Source organism: Sciurus vulgaris (genome assembly GCF_902686455.1).
Source record: "Sciurus vulgaris genome assembly, chromosome: 17".
NCBI classification, from domain to species: domain Eukaryota; kingdom Metazoa; phylum Chordata; class Mammalia; order Rodentia; family Sciuridae; genus Sciurus; species Sciurus vulgaris.
In genome coordinates this window covers 47,068,569-47,088,778 of record NC_136478.1, presented here as the reverse complement: position 1 = coordinate 47,088,778, position 20,210 = coordinate 47,068,569, and the positions used below count along the sequence as shown (strand labels likewise).

General features: G+C 35.3%; 1 pseudogene across 1 annotated transcript; it reads right to left on the bottom strand.

Moving 5' to 3' along the window:
- Positions 1-13,662: 13,662 nt before the first annotated feature.
- Positions 13,663-15,637, bottom strand: LOC306649223 (mesoderm induction early response protein 1-like; annotated as a pseudogene). Its single transcript has one exon. The product of its transcript is annotated as a mesoderm induction early response protein 1-like (transcript).
- Between the last annotated feature and the right edge of the window lie 4,573 nt (positions 15,638-20,210).

The window sequence follows — 20,210 nt, the reverse complement described above, 5'->3', positions numbered from 1 at the left end:
AGGAGAGTGTCACCAGAAGAGGTGAGTGGATCAACCTTGCCCCTCTTCTAAGGACACCTGCAATGAAAGGCTGACACAAGGACATGAAAACACATATTGGTCCCACATGGGAGATGGGGCAGAAGGTTGGTACTGGATGGACATGAGAGGATTTAGTTCGGCCCATGCTCACAATAAGCTACCATGAAACACAAATCTCTATTTACACAGGGTACAGGATTGGTCATTTTCTCCCAGGTGTGTACAGCCATATTTCTGGAAGAAGGACCTGGAAGGAACTGTCAAGTTCTTTCTGTTTTCTTGGCATTAAACTGTCAAAGAATCCTTCAGTATATATTAATAACAGCATTTGTACACTCAGCAGGTTGGTTAATCTCTATCAGAAGTGGCTCCTTCTCTTGTGGCCTCCAGTCTAATAGAGGAACCATGGAACTCACATGGTCCCTTGCTGTGCTAACAATACACATAGCTAATGGATTCTGGCACCATTTATTGTCCAGTACTGACTGGCAACTGTTACCCCACAACCACAATTTCTACTTTAGATAAAAATTTTGAGCACATTGAACTAGAAGATCCTAGAAATTAGGTAAGATTAAAAAATCATTTAACCTAGAATAGGATGGTTTATGCTAGGGGGTCAGACCTGGAAAGTTTCATTTTTATCTCTTTGATTTAATTATAAGTTATTACCATATGGAATTCAAGAAGTTAAGAATATTTGATTTTATATTTAGCCATTGATCTTTTAGCATTTTAATTTTGCAATTTCTTCAGATACTCCCTGTAACAAATACATTTATAAAAATTGATGCCATTTATGTCAAATATTAGTTACTCATTTTTCATTGTAAAAACAGGAAATGAGGTAAGTGTAGCTAACAGGATTAGACATCTTCTTCCTGTTGACAAAAGCATCCTTGAAACAAGAGATATTAATTCTAGACATTTAATATAGACCAACAATTTATATTTTGACCACCTACAAAAACTTGTGAGTTACTAATTTCAAAGCAATCTTTTCCCTCAACTTTTTACCTAATTTAATCTAAACTTGTTTTTAAGTTCAAAGGAACGAAAATGCATTTGGATACATTTTCTATTTCAATTTTGATATCTGAGCTCTCATTCTTCTATATTCCAACTTTGATACGATGTACATGTTATATAGACACAAGAACATAAGTAGACAAAACAATACTATACATAGGGGTGCACACATATATAAAACAGACAGAAAACAAAGATCTTGTAGCCTTTTAGGTAGATCTCCACAGGTAGGAGGCAACAATGCAGATGTTTATTAAAGTCTATATTAGATTTAACCTGTTAAAAATTAAGGGTCAATCAGATTTACTTTATGACCTAAATATAGGGGAGGCCTGTAGAGTTGAAAATTCTAGGTGTCATGGCGGACATGGACACTGAAATCAAATGTTCAGGCGACCACTACTCCTTGATGGCTATTGGAGATTTTTCAACATCTCCATGTCTATGTCCTTCTTAGGATTTTACTAAGGGATATTTTCCAATGCATTTGGGAGACAATTCTTGAATATTTGTCCTCAAAACACATATGGAGTATAAAAACCTGTATAGTTAGGTAAAATAAGACTGATCAGAAAAATATATATTAATCTAGGTGTGCAGGATGAGATGTGAATTCACTACAAAAACATGAGATTAAAAATAATAATTTTTTTAAACAGGAGTTCTAAAAGTCACACAGTCCTAATTATTAAAGGAGCATATAGAACATCTCTATCAGATCAGAGTGTATTTTTGGGTCAGATTAGATCCAATCCAGATATTTAAATAATGTGAGGGTCTTGAAATCCTCAGGTAAATATTTTTAAGGTGAAGAAGACTTGTATATATGAGATCATTCCATTTTTCTCTATGTGCTGCAATTTTTAGGGAGGAACTTAAGAAAGCAGAGTGAAACAATATGAGTAAAGATAATATTGCCAGCTGTTTAGGTTCCACAGTAGCTTGCATTTAAAAGTGAACTTTTTTTCTGTGTTCTCAAACTGGGTTTGAATAATTGCTTGTCCAGTTTGCATTTTAAATGCAAGCCTAGGATTTATAAACATCTGGCAGAAAATGAGAAATAAGGAAATCTGCCTTTTTGAGCTAGAGAGACAAAATCTCATGAATAGAGCATTTAATCCATTTTTTCTATTGTAAAATCAGTCTCTTCAGCTGTGATACTATAGTTTATGTTTTTTCTAAAGGCACCACTCATTGTTGTATTCCTCAAGCTTCAATATTTGCTGTGAGCATTTGTACACAAAGGTTCCTCTCTTTGGAAACTGCATGTCCAATAGTTTACACCCAGTTCTATACTTGCACACATTACCCTTCTTTATCTGACATGCATCCTCAAGAATATACCCTCTTCTAATTCTTGAAGTTCCCCTGTGTCCATTCCCTGTTTGGGCACCAAATGCTACAACCCAGAAGGGTGTACCCTAAATACATCAAGGGGAAATGAGTGACTAACAAAGACACCAAAACCCTTACCAATAGAAAGCTGGGTCCATGTGAGACACCAACATCTATTGGAGAAAGAGTGATGAAGAGTTAGGACAATATGTTATATGGGTTTTATCTCTGAGATAGGTAGATAGGACTCAGGGGTGTATTGTGAGGACTTTCTGATGTGTTTAGAGATTGCTCAATGAAGTATGGAGAATTCATCTCTAAGGTGTGTCTAGATTAAACTTTTAGGTGTGTAAGAAGGGCTTTTGATGTGAGTAAGGAGGGCTTTCTTAGTTGTGTAGGGAGATTACTTTGAAGTACGTAATAGGAACACTCTAAAAGGTGAAGAGAGGGCTTTTGGAGGCATGCAGGATGGCTAAATGAGGTATGTAAGAGGACTCCTTGACATGAGTCAGAGTGCTCCCATAGGGAAGTAAGAAGGGCTGTTTGATGTGTATAGAGAAGTCCTCTGTAATGAGTGAAAAGGGCTCTCAGATTTGTGCAGTGTGATCTCCTTGAAATTTGCAGGGATGGATCTCTGAGGTGTGTAGAGGCTGCCCCTGAGGTAAGTAGAGTAAGGTGGACACTCTGAGGTTAGTAGCAATGGTCCTACAAACTGTGTAGAAAGGGCTCTATGAGATGTGTTGGAGAGTGCTATGGGGTGTGTTGTGTCAGAGGGCACCTTGAATTGTGGCCTTCTGAGTTGAGTAGGTAAGGCTCGCTAGGATGAATAGGCAGGGCACTCTGAGGTGAGCTGAAGGAGCTCATTGAGTTGTGCACAGAGGGACTTCTGAGGTGTGTAGTGAGAGATTTTGAGTTGAGTAGTGAGGACACATACAGATGTGAAAGAAGGACTCTGAGAGGTGTGTAACACGACTCAGTGAAGTGGTAAGACAGGACTTTGAGGTATGTAGAACTTCTAATCTGCATATGGAGGGCTGATGAGGTGTGTAGAGAGGAGTATCTGAGTTGAGTAGGAAGAACTGTCTGAGATTTGTAGTGGAGGTTCTCTGTGATGTGTAGGAAGGAAAGTTTGAGGTCCGTATGGACAGATGGATCACTGAACTATGTTCAGAGATCACTCTGAGATGTGCAGAAAAGACTCGTCCTTTGAATAGGAGGACATTCTCTGGTGTTTAGGAATGGCTGTCTGAGGTTTGTGGGGAGGACTCTGTGGTGTGTAGTTAACTTGCTCTGATTTGTGTAGGGTGGAATACATGAGGTGTGAAGAAGGAATCTATTAGGGGTACAAGAGGGTTTTTACTGAATAGGAGTACTAACTCATTTGTGTAGGGAGGATTCACTGATACAACTAGTGAGAAGTCTCAGATTAGTAGGGAGAACATTCTGAGTGTGATGAGAGGGTTTTTTAGGAACATAGAAGGAATCTTAGGTTTTTATGCAGGGCACCCAGGGAGTATCTTGAGGGCACTCTGAGGTTTGTAGGAAGGGCATTATGATGTTCATATTGAAGTCTCTCTGAGATATGTAGGGAGTAGTCTCTGAGGAAGATTCTCTGTGGTTTATAGGGTTGAGAATGGGTTCATTGAGTTGTTTTTGGATGACCCTGTAATGTGAGTAGTGACAGATCTCTGAGATGAATAGCACAAACGTACTGAAGTGTAGAATGAGGACTCTATGAGTTGTGTAACACAGCTTTCTCGAGTGTAAAGGAAGGGTTATCTTAGGTGTATTAAAGGCTGTGTGTAGTGTGTACCCAGGCTTCTCTGAGGAACACAAAAAAACTTTCTAAGGTGTGTAGAGATTTCTCAGTGAGGCGTATATTTTGTGTACGGATGGCCCTCTGAGGTGTGTAGGAACAACCCTTGATGTGAGTAGGGTTGCCTTTCTGAGGTGTGTACGGAGATGACATTGAGGAGACCAGGAAGAGCCCTTAAAGGGGGAAGGGGATGTTTTCTGAGGTGTGCAGCAGTGCTGTATGTGGTGTGTAAGGGGTGTCAGAGTGTACTGCTAGATGAGAATAACAACTATTTGAGGTATATAGGCAGCGCCTGTGTGTTGAGTAGAAATGACTCTCTGAGTAAGTAGAGAAAACTCACTGAGGCAAACAGGGATGGCTCAAGATGTGAGTAGTGAGGGCTTTCTAAGATGTGAAGGTTGGGCACTCTGGGGTGTGTAGGGAGGTCCCACTGGGGTTTGTAGGGAAGGGATTGTGACCTGTGTAGGGTAGGCTCTATATGTTGTGTTAGAATGTGCTATGACATGCCTCAGAGGGCTTCTTGAAGTGTGTGGCTATGCCTTCTGAGTAGGTAAGCTCACTGATATACTTAGGAAGGTCCCTCTGAGGTAAATAGAAAGTACTCAGTCAATTGTCTGTGGTGGGGTTCCAAAGTGAGCAGTGTGAACTCTCTGAGATGTGTAGGGTGAACAACTGATGTAGAAGTGAGGGATACTGAGGTGTGTAGAGAATACTAACTGGGGTGTATAGGGTGGGCACATTTTGGTGTGTAGAAAAGGCTCACCAAAATGTGTAAGGATTACTCTCTAATGAGAGTAATGAGAGATATCTAAAATAAGTAGGGAGGACACACTGGGGTGTGAATGAAAGGTACTGTAAGGTGTATGAGTGGGGTCTCTAAAGCATGAAGGAAAGGATTCTGAGGTGTGTAAAAAGGACTCTCTGAGCTGTATGAGAAGGTTCTAAGAGGTATGTAGGGAGGACATTCTTTGTGTGTGTGTGTGTGTGTGTGTGTGTGTGTGTGTGTGTGTGTTTAGGTTTTCTGCGTTGTATAAGAAGGTCTTCATGAGTTGTGCAGGAGGAATCCAAGAGGGGAGTAGGAGGGATTTTGATTTAGCAGGAGTAGTATGTCAGTTGTATAAGGACAGCCTTCTGAAATGAGTAGCACCATCTCTTTGAGATGAGTATGTGTAAAAGACAGAGTGTTATGGGAGGGTTCTTTTGAGTGGAGAAGAGGGAGTCTCTGTGGTGTTTAATGAGAGCACACAAAGGTGTATCACAATAGCTTTCTGAGGTGTGTAGGGAGGTCCATTTTGGTAAGTACCAAGGACTATCTATGATGTGTAGGTAAGGTATTCTGAGGTGTGCAGGAAGGGCATTCTTTGGTTTGTATCAAAGGCACTCAAAGACGTGTAGGGAGTCTTACTCTTCAAATGAATTTTATGATTTTCTCTATTTCTATAAGGTATTTCATTGTGAATTCAATTGGAATTGCTTCAATTTATATAGCACTTTTGATAATATGGCCATTTACTAAGGTGATAAAGGCTACTTAGGTCATGGAGACTTCACTTTCATAGGGACTACTGACATCATAGACTTTTCAGATCATAAAGATTTCTCAGGTCATAGAGTTGAAGTGGGTCACCGATGAAATTTAGATGACTCAGACCATTAAAATACCCAAATAGTACTTGCACAGGTAATAGAGATACCTGAGTAATAGACTCACATGAAATTGAACATGCTTAGTTCAATGTTTACTGGTATTTGGCTAATGTATCTGAAATTTAGTGGTGTATTCATAAACAAATTTTTATATATGTAAATATGTCATTTACCTGTTCAACTGCCTCAAGGGTAAAAGAAATATTTGTATGAATAGTATTACAAAATCCACAAATAAAATGTACCTTCATATATGTTTTTCTCTATGTTTTCAGGATTACATTCTTATGAATTTCCTCTTTCCTTATAGGCCTATTCATTACTTAACCCTAACCAACATTGGATGCTAACCCTAACTGTGCCCTACACATAAGGTCATTTTACATTCATACTAAGGTGAATGTATATGCATTCTTTAGCTTAGTTATGTGAAATTTAAAGGTGTTTAAATATATGCATATATGCAATTTACCTGTGCATTCCTCATATCTAAAACAAGGTAGTCAGACAACTAATATTTAACTTATCACCACTTCCAAAAATATACATTCATATATGTTTTGCTATGCATTTTTATGCATCCATTCTTATGAGTATTCATTTCTCTTGATATAACTTTTTATACCTTCACCTTAAACCTAACCTCAGGCTATAGTCAGTATTAGTCTTTTTCCTACACACTAAGCTCACTTGTCATAAAATCTTAAATACTTAGTTGAACACATACTTAGTTGAATGTTTACCATGGTTTTGCCTTAACTTTGTGAAATTTAATATAGTAATCATTGACATATTCATATAATTTCAAAAATGTCAATTACCTGTACATCCCCCATTTCTAAATATACTCCTATGGCTAACATTAAAAACACCACCACACTTTAGGTAGTATGGCCATTTTTGACAATATTAATTCTTCCTATCCAAGAACATGGAAGATCTTTCCATCTTCTAAGGTGTTCTTTAATTTCTTTCTTTAGTGTTGTATAGTTCTCATTGTAGAGGTCTTTCACCTCTTTTGTGAGATTGATTCCCAAGTATTTTATTTTTTTCGAGGCTATTGTGAATGGGGTAGTTTTCCTAATTTCTCTTTCTGAAGATTCATCACTTATGTATAAAAATGCGTTGGATTTATGGGCATTGATCTTGTAACCTGCTACTTTACTGAAATCACTTATGAGTTCTAAGAGTTTTCTGGTGGAATTTCCTGGTTCCTCTAAATATATAATCATGTCATCAGCGAACAGGGATAGTTTGAGTTCTTCTATTCCAATTCGTATCCCTTTAATTTCTTTGGTTTGTCTAATTGCTCTGGCCAGAGTCTCAAGAACGATGTTGAATAGAAGTGGTGAAAGAGGGCATCCCTGCCTTGCTGCAGATTATAGAAGAAAAAGTAGGTCCAAATCTTCACCTTGTTGGTCTAGGACCAGACTTCCTTAACAGGACTCCCATAGCACAAGAAATAAAAGCTAGAATCAACCACTGGGATAGATTCAAACTAAAAAGCTTTCTCTCAGCAAAGGAAACTATCAGCAATGCGAAGAAAGAGCCTACAGAGTGGGAGAATATCTTTGCCAATCATACTTCAGATAGAGCACTAATCTCCAGAATCTATAAAGAACTCAAAAAACTCTACTCCAAGAATTCAAATAGTCCAGTCAACAAATGGGCTAAGGAAATGAATAGACACTTCACAGAAGAAGATCTACAAGCAATCAACAAACATATGGAAAAATGTTCAACATCTCTAGTAATAAGAGAAATGCAAATTAAAAGCACCCTAAGATTCCATCTCACCCCAATTAGAATGGCGATTATCAAGAATACGAGCAACAACAGGTGTTGGCGAGGATGTGGGGAGAAAGGTACACTCATACACTGCTGGTGGGGCTGCAAATTAGTGCAGCCACTATGGAAAGCAGTGTGGAGATTCCTTAGAAAACTTGGAATGGAACCACCATTTGACCCAGCTATCCCACTCCTTGGCCTATACCCAAAGGACTTAAAATCTGCATACTACAGAAATACAGCCACATCAATGTTCATAGCTGCTCAATTCACAATAGCCAGACTGTGGAACCAACCTAGATGCCCTTCAATTGATGAGTGGATAAAGAAACTGTGGTATATATATACAATGGAATATTACTCAGTCATAAAGAATGATAAAATTATGACATTTGCAGGCAAATGGATGAAATTGGAGAATATCATGCTAAGTGAGATAGGCCGATCTCAAAAAGCCAAAGGACGAATGATATCGCTGATAAGTGGAGGATGACACATAATGGGGGGGAGGGAAGGGTTAGAGTTAGGGTTAGGGAGGGGGGCAAGTATGGAGGAAGGAACTACTGTATAGAGGGTAAAGAGGGGTGGGAGGGGTGGGGGGAAGGGAAAAAATAACAGAATGAATCAAACAACATTGCTCTATGTAAATTTATGATTACACAAATGGTATGCCTTTACGCCATGTACAAACAGAGAAACAACATGTATCCCATTTGTTTACAATAAAAAAAAAATTAAATAAATTAAAAAAAAAAAACACCACCACAGACATAAAATGGATATTCATATATGTTTTCCTAAAAGTTTTTATGCATCAATTTTTATGAATATTATTATTTTTTGATGTGCCCATTAGTTACCTAATGCTAACCCTCGTCCATCCAAAATTTTGTAATAACTCTAAATATTTCCTACTCCTGAAACTCATTTTTCAAGAAGCCATATTTATAGGTAAATGTTTATGGACATTCTTCCTTATGTATCTGTAAATTAATGGTGTAATCATTAACATTATATGTTCATACATGTCATTTACCTGAAAATCACTCATATGTAAAAAATAATACTTATAGGAGTATTATTGAACCAATATGTAATTTATGTTTTGTACATATTTCTTGCATCCATTCTTGTGCTCATACAATGTCCAAATATACTTTTCATTTCCTAAACATAACCCTAGACCCACACAGAATTTGGGACTAACCCTTACATTTCCTTGCACCAGATGTACATTTCACATGAAAACATACATACATGCTTATGGGCATTTTGCTGATGTACCTGATATTGAATGGTGTAAGTGTAAATGACATAAAGTCTTTTACCTGTTCTTCCTTCATAAGTAAATACCAATTATATTACTAACATTAAACCAACTCCACGAAAAAATATACACTCATACATGTTTTTCCTCTATGCTTTTCTCTTTCCATTCTTATGAATATTGAGGTTTCTTCATATACTTCTAAATTCCCTAACCCTAACTCTGTTCACACCCCAAATTTTGTGCCAACCATAACTGTCTTCTATAACTCAAGATCATTTTTCATGAAACCAAATATAGTTGAATATTAATGGGCTTTTGGGCTAATCGACTTGAAATTTAATGATGTAATCATTTACACATTCATACATATTTGTTATTTAACTGTGCATCCATGATGGTAAAAAATGTACTTCTCTGGCTAATATTAACTCAATCTCCACAGCAAAACATGTACATTAAATTTGTTTTCCAAAATGTATTCACACATGCATTCTTATGAATATTCATGTTTACTGAAATTAGAATATTTGAATATATCTATATCAGCAATTCACCTGTGACTCCCTCATACATAAATAAAAGGAGTAGCATAACTAACATTAAACTAATCTCCATAGCAAAAACTGCAAATCAGACAATTTCCTACTGGTATCCATGCATACATTCTCATTAATAGTCATGTTTCCTGATACACCTATTCATTCCCTAACCCTAAACTTAGGCATACTCAAAAAAGGTTTCCTACCTGGAAACCCTATCCATGAAGTTTTTTTAACATCAAGCAATGTACACTTATGTGAAAGTTTATGGGTCTTTTGGAACATATCAAAAATTAACTGTGTAATCATTAACGTATTTAGATATATAGATATATATCCTTTACTTGGACAACCCTCAGATGGAAAACCTGCATTCATTTGATGAATATTAAAACAATCTGCACAAGGAATGTACATTTAAATAAGAATTTCTATATGTTTTCATGTGTACACTTCTAGGAATACCCATGCTTCCTGAAAAATGTATTTATTAACTAACCCTAAGCCTCGTTCCTCCCAAAATGTGGTACAAACCCTAATCTTACACCTACACCTTATGCTAATTTTAATGGAAAACATACACTTAGATAAACATTGAAAGGCATTTAGCTTGCCCACCTAATGCTATTTAACTGTGTAATGATTAATATATACAAATATAAACATATATATTATTTAAGCATTCACCCCTCATATATAATAAAATATATGTAATAAATGTATATGAAAATATATTTGTATGACAAATATTTAACAAATCTCTATGGCAAAAATATATACTCATATATGTTGTCCTATATATTTTCACACATACATTGTATTTACATTTCCTGATATACCTGTTTAATACCTAATACTAAACCTAGTCCAGCATAAAATTTGGGACTAAACCTATACAGAACCCTACAACTTAAGCCCAATTCACATGAAAACATACATACTTACATTATTGTTTTGGGGGATTTGGGTTACACACCTGAAATTTAATAGTGTAATCTTTAAAAATTTTATATATTTATAGATTTCATTAAACTGTGCTTCCCTCATAGATGAAAAATATATTCATACAACTGAAAAGAACCCAATCTTCATTGCAAAATATGTACAAAACGTGTAATTTCCTACATGATTTCACTTGTGAATTCTTATTTATGATCTTCTTTACTGATAAACCTAATTCTCTCACCCTAACACTAGCATCACCCAAAATTGGTTATTAACTCACTACACCCTAACAACTGAAGTTCATTTTACATGAAATCATTCATAATTAGGTGACTATGTGTTTTTTATAGCTTTTGTACCTGAATTTCAATGCAATAATTATTAAAATACTTGTATAAATGTGTAAATGTCATCCCTCATACTTGAAAAAAACTCAACATACTTGTTAGACTAATATTTAAACAAATCCATGGTAAAAAGGTACACTGATATAGGTTTTCCTTCATGTTCTCATGCTTACATCCTTACAAATATGCATGTTTCCTGATATGCCTCTTTATTTCCTAACCCTATCCGTAGCTCACCAAAATAGAGTACATACTCCAAAATTATCCTTACACATGAAGCTCATTTTACATGAAGTGATACAAATTTAAGTATATGTTTATCATTGGTTTGACTCATCTACCTGAAATTCAATAGTGTAATATTAACACATTAGTACATTTTCATACATGACATTTACTTGTGAGTCCCTCATTTGTGAAAAATCAATCATAAGATTGACACTTAACCAATCTCTAATGTAAAAAAATGTACTTATGTATATTTTCTTTATGTTTTCAAATGTACATTATTATTAATATGCATTCTATAAAAACCCTAGGTTCACATTAAATTTGGTACCAACCCTCACTATACAACTACAGCTGAAGCTCAATTTACATGAAAACAAACATACTTTCGTGAATGTTTAATGGCATTTTGGCTAGTGTAACTGAAATGTATGAGTGTAATCATTAACATATTCTTATAGATGTCCAACTGCCTCAGAGGTGAAAAAATTACTAGCATGACTTATATTAAACAAACATGGCAGAAAAGTACATTCATATATGTTTTCCACCATCTTTTCAGGCTTACATTCTTATGAATTTCATGTTTCCTGATATACCTATTTATTTCTTAACCACAAGTTTAACCCCAAACAATAGTTGATGCTAACCCTGTCACCTACACCTAAGGTTGTTTTAAATATAACCATGAATACTAATATGAATGTATACCTGAGCTCTGGTTTACATACCTGAAATTTAATATTGTAATAATTAACCTGTTTATATACATGCATATATGGGATTTACCTGTGCATTCCTCATATCTAAAACAAGGTGATTTTATGACAGATATTAAACAAATCCCCATGGCATAAGAGTGCTTCCATGTGTTTTCTACATGTTTTTCTGCATTCTTATGAATATTTTTGTCTCTTGATAAAGCTTTTTGTATAACCTGAAACATAGCCCCACCCAATAATTGGTATTACCCTATATGTTCCCTACATCCTAAGCTCTCTTTTCATAAAATATACTTACTTCATCGTTTAATGTTGTACTGTCTTAATACCTGATATTTAATGGAGTAATCATTGATATATTTATATAAGTGCAAAACTGTCATTTACCTGTGCATAGCCCATATCTAAAAATTTTACTCTTAATGGCTAACATTAAAAAAATTATCCAGGCTGCGGGGCTGGCGGGCTCGCAGACCGACAAGCGGCAGGCGGCGGCTGCCAGGGCCGCGCCACGGGCCTGCGCTCAGGTGGAGCGGGCGCTGCTCCGCAGCAGCTCCGGCGCCTCGCCCGGGGAACCCGCCCCGGTAGGGGCGCAGCCGAGGAGGCGCTGGCGCCGCGCCAGGCCCCACTTTCCCGCCCGCTGGCCGAGGGCCTGGCAACCCCAGCCCCATCCCGGTGTCCCATCCTCCAGCCCGGCCCTGGCCTCCAGGATCCGTCCCGCTCCGGTCTTTCCTTCCAGCTTTCCCGCGGGAGAAACAGGACCTGGAGCACTGAGGAGGCGCCAGAGTGCGGGCGAGGCATCGTGATTACAGACAACTGGCCAGGGTATGACTTAAATTTGTTCACGTACCCACAGCACTATTACGGAGATTTGGAATATGTGCTCATACCTCAAGGCATCATTGTGGACAGAATTGAGTGACTGGCAAAGGATATAATGAAAGACATAGGATACTGCGACATTGTGGTCCTGTGTGTACTTAAAGGTGGTTACAAATGCTGTGCTGTTGTTTTAGAACACCTTAAGAACATCAGCTGAAATTCAGATCGATTTGTCTCTATGAAGGCTGATTTCATCAGGCTAAAGAGTTACAAGCCCTCTTCAGAGGTGGCCCTATGCAGAACATCACACTGCTGACATGAGGAAGCACAGAATGGACAGAATATCAAACCAGGAAAATGAGGTCCTACTGTTGCTTCTGGTGAAACCAACCCTGGAAGGCTTCATGCTCTTCCAGAACTTCTTTTTCAATAAATATTATAGAATGATTGCATTAAAATTGAAGTTCCTTGAAAAAAATTATCAATCAAAAAATTATATACATATATATTTTTCTACAAATTTTCACACATCCATTCTCATGAATATTCTTGTTCAAGAATATTGCCATATATCCCTAATTCTAATCCTGACCCCACCAAAATTAGGTACTAACTCTAACTATTCCCCACACCTGAAATTCATCTTACAAGAAAACATACAAACCTAGGTAATGATTACAGGGATTTTTGCTAATGTACCTCTAATTTAACAGTGTAATCATTAATACTCACCTATGTTCACACCTTTCATTTTATTTAAATCTCTTATATGTTAAAAACATAGTCAAGTGACTAACAGAGAACAAATCACCAAAGAAATTAATGTAATTCATATGTGTTTTGTACATGTTTTCTTGCATTTATTCTTTTTTTCCAATTCCTCTCATAAAAGTTTAGCAACTGTAAAAGTTAAGAAATTTAACTTTAACAAGCTTAAATTTAATTTTAACAAGCTTTTTGTATTAATAAAGGACAGCTCAGTCAAGACATATGTACTGTAAAAATCTTTCAAAGGCTACAAAGAATATGGAAAAATACAGAATGTATTTCTTAAGCCCAGATAAGAATATGGAAAGACATCATTGATGTCAACAATTTTACATATACAAATTTGGACTTGGTTTATTTTTAAAATTCTATATATAAAAAAAAATCATGCTAGCATTACTTTCAGGATTCATAAGGGTTTCCTTAATAATGATACTCAATTTATATGGAGAGAAAATGCCTTTTATAAGGACATTTCAAGAAACTCAGAAAAACAGGTGTTAAGCAGAACTTTGAACTTGTGTTTTGGGTGTATTCCTTCATATGAAACTAAAGAAAAATTATCTTGTAGTGAACTTTTATAATTAGTATATCAAATGAGAAGGTGCTGATATCTTTACTTCATTCAAACTTGCTAAAATTATTTTCTATATCCTTAAAAGGGTCTGACAGTTGTGCAGTAAAAGAACTTGAAAAAGGCAAAATTGTAAAATCTTATTTCCTCAAAAGTTACGATTCAATCAAAATTTTCAAATTTTAAGCAATTGCTGTAGGAAATAAAAAATTTTTAAGGTAACCCATCAACGCTGAAAATTTTAGACACATCAGAATTTTCTCCAAATGAAGTAAAATAGGTCTAAAATTTAGTCATCTGTGTTTTCAAGTTCTTCAAAATTTCCATGTAATATTGCTTCTTGGAAAAATTCAGAAGAACCAGGACTTTCTTTTCCATTGCTATTTACCCTTTGCCTTTTGGCAGGTCTCTCAATTTTTTCATCCAAATCATTTTCTCTTCTTGCAGTCATATGGGCAAGTTTTGGGTCAGTGGTTAGGTTATCTGTTTCATACCCATTGGTATCCATGTCTGCGTGAAGTGGTTTCTTATTTCCACCTGTTGGTTCATTGATGTGTAATCCTTCAAGTTTTGCTTCTTTGTTTATATTTCACCTGGTCCATTAGATGACACCCCATTTTGGTTACTATTGCTTATTGTGCCATCTTCCTTCTCAGACTGGCTATTGCTACTGTTTGAGGCAGTTGGGGGAGGGGATAGTGCTCGATTTGATGCAGCACTTCCACTTTCATCCAAAAGCCCATGGACGTAGTCTGTTACACCAGGATGAAGATTATATTTCTTTTTTCCAAATCGTGTTTGCTGAGCAAAGAAATCATAACGTTTCGATTTTTCCACATATAATAGAATGCTACACATTCACCAACTGATCTTGTTCATACATTATTAGCCTGAATCAAATGAAAATCTTTCCCATAGGCCTTCAGCCCTTGTTCAAAATTTCTACATTCTTCCTCTGTCCAAACAGATAATTCCTCTCTAGCTGCTTTTACATTAAATCTTCATCTTCTCAATGTTTCTTTTGTATCAAAATTACTTTTAACCAATTCATATAATGCCTGTTCATTGTCTTTTATGTGAGATCCTTCAGGAATTGCTTCTACACCTTTCTCATCACCTGTTCTTCTAGATGCATCCTTAAAAATTACAATCACTTTATCTTCTGGTAAGTACTCAGGGTCCTACAGGAGCTGATCATCATTTTCATATACGTTGTCATTTTCTTTGTATCTACAAATGCCAACTGGAATTTCTGCTTGAAACATGGAGCCCACCATAATCTCCTTTATCCAAGCTTCTGATGGAATATAGTCCTCATCTTCTTCAGATTCTTCTTCTATTTCACTATTTGTATCAAAATATTTACATCAACATGGGTGGATTATTTCCTGGGTATCTTGAGAAACAACAGACTGTGATGGATCATCGTTGGAAGACTGAGTTTCATCTTCCTGACCTGATGAATCCTTTATATTCTCTTCTTTATTTTCCCCACTACAGCTACTGTTGTCATCATTATCAGCATCTTCAGCATCTTCACCCTCCTCTTCTGCCTCTTCTTCCTCCTCATCTTTCATAACCAAAAAGACTGAGAAGTTCATGAATTGGCATGTCCCCTTCCTTTGCAAGATCCTCTATTTCAGAACTGAAGTTTGTTTCTCCTTCCATCATTTCTTCCTCTTCTAATGTTCGTTCATCATCAAAACCATGAACCAGCATGTCAGCTGATGGATCAAATTCAGGGTCATCTGATGTTGCTGAACCTCCAGACTTGAAGACTCAACAGATGGCTAGTAATTTGACATAAAGAGTCCACAGACAGTCTGTTAACCAATGAAACAAACATCTGATACACATTTTAAGCATCACATCAGTCTTGTGTGCATTGAACCTCAAACAGTTGGTTCTTAACCACGTCAGAAATTCAGCCAGGCACTGGGAAAATCGAGCCACCACACCATTCTGCAGCAGATTCTCAGCAAGCCGTGGATGCCAGGGAGACCTGCGCTGTCGCCACTGCGAAGCAGAAAGATGTGGCATTCATTCTTATTATTATACATTTATCCAAATATACCTCTACATTTTCTAAACATAACACCAAATCCACCCCAAATTTGGGACTAAATCTTACAATTCCCAAATCCTTAAGTAAATTTGACATGAAACCATACATTTGTAGGTGAGTGTTTGTGATGTACCTTGATCAGGGTAGTCATTAATATACTCATATATGTGAAAAGTGTCATTTACCTGTGTATCCCTCATAGGTAAAAACAATTAATTTTCAACTAACATTAAGCCAAATTCCCATGAGAAAATGTGAGTTCATATATTCTCCTGCATGTTTTTATTTGTCCATTCTTATGAATATTCATTCTTCCTCATACACCTATTAATTCCCTAAACCCAACTCAAGCCCACCCCAGATTTTGTACTAATCCTAACCATACTCTACACTTCAAGTTCATTTTACATGAAACTATATATTGTTAGTTTTATAATTTTGGGCTCTTTGTTTTATAAATCTGAAATTTAATGAGGTGTTTATTAACACATTCAGATATATGCATACATGTCATTTACCTGAGCAACACTTTTGGGTTCAAAACATTTTATAATGACTAACATTAAACCAATCTATAGAGCAAAATAATATTCATTCATATGTTTTCCTAAAAGTTCATGCATGCATTCTTATGAATATTCACATTACCTGGTATACCATTTCATTCCCTAACCCTAAACCTAGCCCCACAAAAAATTTGTTATGAACCCTAACCATACTCCTACAACGGAAGTTAATTAACATTAACCATGAAACCAACATACTTAGGTGAATGTTTACAGGAATTTTGGCATAGCCTCTATTTAATGGAGTAATCATTAATATTCAAATACCTGCTTATATACCATTTACCTGAACATCTCTCATATGTAGTAAAATATTAGTACAACTAACACTGAATCAGTCACCAAGGCAAAAAAAATACAATGTTACATATTTTCCTACATGTATTCATGTTTACATTCTCCTAAATATTTATGTTTCCAGATATACCTATTTATTTCCTAATCCTAACTCTAGTCCCCCAAAATTTGTACAAACACTCAATGCACTCTGACCCTTAGGTTCATTTTACATGAAGCGATTCATACACAGGTGTATGCTTACTATTGTTTTGGCTCACATCACTGAAGTATAATGGTGTAATCATTATTACATTTGTATATATGCATCCAGGCCATTCACTTGTGAATCCCTCATAAGTAAAACATTATTTGTATGGCTCACATTGAAACCATTCCATGTGCAGAATATGTACATTCATATGAGTTTTCGTTCATATTTTCACATGTACATTCTTATGAATATGTGATTTCTGATGTTCCTCTTCATTCCCTAACATATCCCTACCTATGTAAAATTTGATACCCTATGTGTGCACATAAAACTCAAGCTCATATTACATGAAACCAAGTATGCTGAGCTGAATGTTTACAGGCATTTTTGCTAATGTACATGAAATTTAATGGTATAATTATTAACATATTTTTATATGTGAATATATGTGATTTACCTGTGCATCTCCTCATGGGTAAAATCATACTTGTATGACTAATATTAAAACATCTACATGGTAAAATCTGTAAACTCATGCATATTTTTCTACACGCATTTGCACATACATTCTATGATTATTTTTCCTGATATCTGTATTCATTTTCAAACCCTAACCCTATCCTTATCCAAAATTTAATAGAAGACCTAACTGTAACCCTACAACTAAAGTTAATATAACATGAAACAATAAGTACTACGGTGAATGTTAATGGGCATTTTGATGTACCTACCTAAAATTTAGTGGAGTGATCATAAATATATTCAAATATTTGCATATATGAAAATTTACCAGTTCAACCATATGTACAAAAATATTAGTACAACAAACTTTAAACCAGTCTCCACAGCAAAAATAAAAATCATACACATTTTTTTTCATTCATGCATACAGTCTTATAAAAAATCGTGTTGCCTGATATATTCTCAAATCCTAACCTTAATCACACCCAAAATATGGAGGGAACACTAACTGTATCCCTTAATATGAAGTTATTTTAACATCAAACCATACATAATTAGGTGAATGTTTATGGGTCTTTTGACTTTGGTACCTGAAATTTAACTGTGTAATCATTAATATATTTTAAATATGAGCATATATGTCATTTACGTGTGCATGCCTCATATGTAAAAAACTGTACTCATGCGATGAATAATGAACTAATCCCCCAAACAAGAGTGCATTTATAGTTTTTCATGTGTGAATTCGTATGGCTATTTCTGATTCTTGAAAAATCAATTCATTTCTTAACCTTAAGCCTAGTCCCACCCAAAATGTGGTACCAACACACAAGATACAACTACACCTTAAAATTATTTTAAAGGAAACCATACACTTAGATTAACATTGACAGGCGTAAGACTCATATACCTAACATTTAACTATGCAATGATTAACTTATACAAATATCATACATATGTATCATTTAAGTATTCATCACTGCTATGCAAATTAACCAAAAAAGTATGCATCACTCATAAGTAATAACACATTTTTGTATGACTAACATTACTCAAATCCCCATGACTACTATAAATGGATGCTAATGTTTTGCTACATGTTTTCATGCCTAAATTTTATTCCTGTTTCCTGATATACTTAGTTATTTCTTTACTCTTACCCTAGCCATAGACTAGGACTAACCCTAAATGGACTGATAAAACTGAAGCTCATTTTACATGAAAACAGGCATATGTACTTAATTGTTTTCAATGATTTTGGCTTGCATACATAAAATTTAATGTTGTAAATTTTAACGTATTTGTATATAGGCATGTATGTCATTTAACTGTGCTTCCTCATAGGTGAAAACCATATTCATAAAACTAACAATAATCCAATCCCTATAAAAAAAGTACACTCATATAAGACTTCCTAGATGTTTTCACTTTTTGTGAATTTTTACCAATAGTCCTATTTACTGATATACATAATTGTTCTTATCCTAACCCTACCTACAAAGAACATTTTTTACTCCCCACAACACCTGAAGCTCATTTTACATGAAACCATACATAATTGTGTGAATGCTTTTGGGTATTTTGTTGTATGACCTGAATTTTTATGCAGTAATCATTAAAACATTTTATATATGCATATATGACAGTTTTCCATGCATCACTCATATTTGAAAAAAAAATCAATGTACTTGTAAGACTAACATTAAATCAATCCCCATCATAAAATTTTACATTCATATATGTTTCCCTTCTGTTGACATGTATACATGCTTATGAATATTCATGTTTCTTGATGTACATTCCCTAATTCTAACCCTAGCCTTCCAAAATTTAGTTAAGTATTTAAAGTACCCTTACTACTTAAGCTGGTTTCACATGAAGTGAAACATACTTAGGTGTATGTTTATTGTTGGTTTAGCATATGCACTTGAAATTTAATGGTGTAATCATTAACACATTCATATGTATGCTTATATGCCTCATGTGAAAAAGATTTTTCATATGGCTAACATTAAAACAGCCCTAACACAAAAAAATCTACATATACATGTATACTCTTATGAACATGCATGTTTGCTGATGTACCTAATTCATTCACTAACATAACTCTATCTCCACGTAAAATTTAGTACTAAACCCTAAACATAAACCTAAAACTCAAGTTCATTTTACATGAAAGCAAACATGCTTAGGTTAATGTGTACTTGCACTTTTGGTAATTTATCTTAGTGAAATCATTAACATATTCTTATATATGCATATAAGTGATTTACCTTTGCAACTGCCTAATGGGTAAAGTGTAATTGTATGACAAATGTTAAACAATCCACACAGCAAAAAAATGTGTATTCATATGTATTTTCCTACAAGATATCACTCATACATTATTATGAATATTCTTGTTTTCTGTTATACCTATTAATTACCTAAATAAAATCCTTGCCTCACTCAAAATTTGGTACAAACTTTAACTGTGTCCCTACCACTTAAGTTAATTTAACATGAAAACACACACACTTGGGTGAATATTTACCAGCATTTTGTTACACTTACCTGAAGTTTAATGCGGTAATAATTAATATATTAAAATATAGCATATCTGCCACTTACCTTTGCATCCCTACAATCTCTACAGCAAAACATGTATAGTCATACATATTTTCATACATATATTCATGCACATAGTCTCATGAATATTTATGCTTCCTGAAATAACTCTTTATTCCCTAACCCTAACCCTAGCTACTACACACAACTTGGTATCAACCTTATCTGG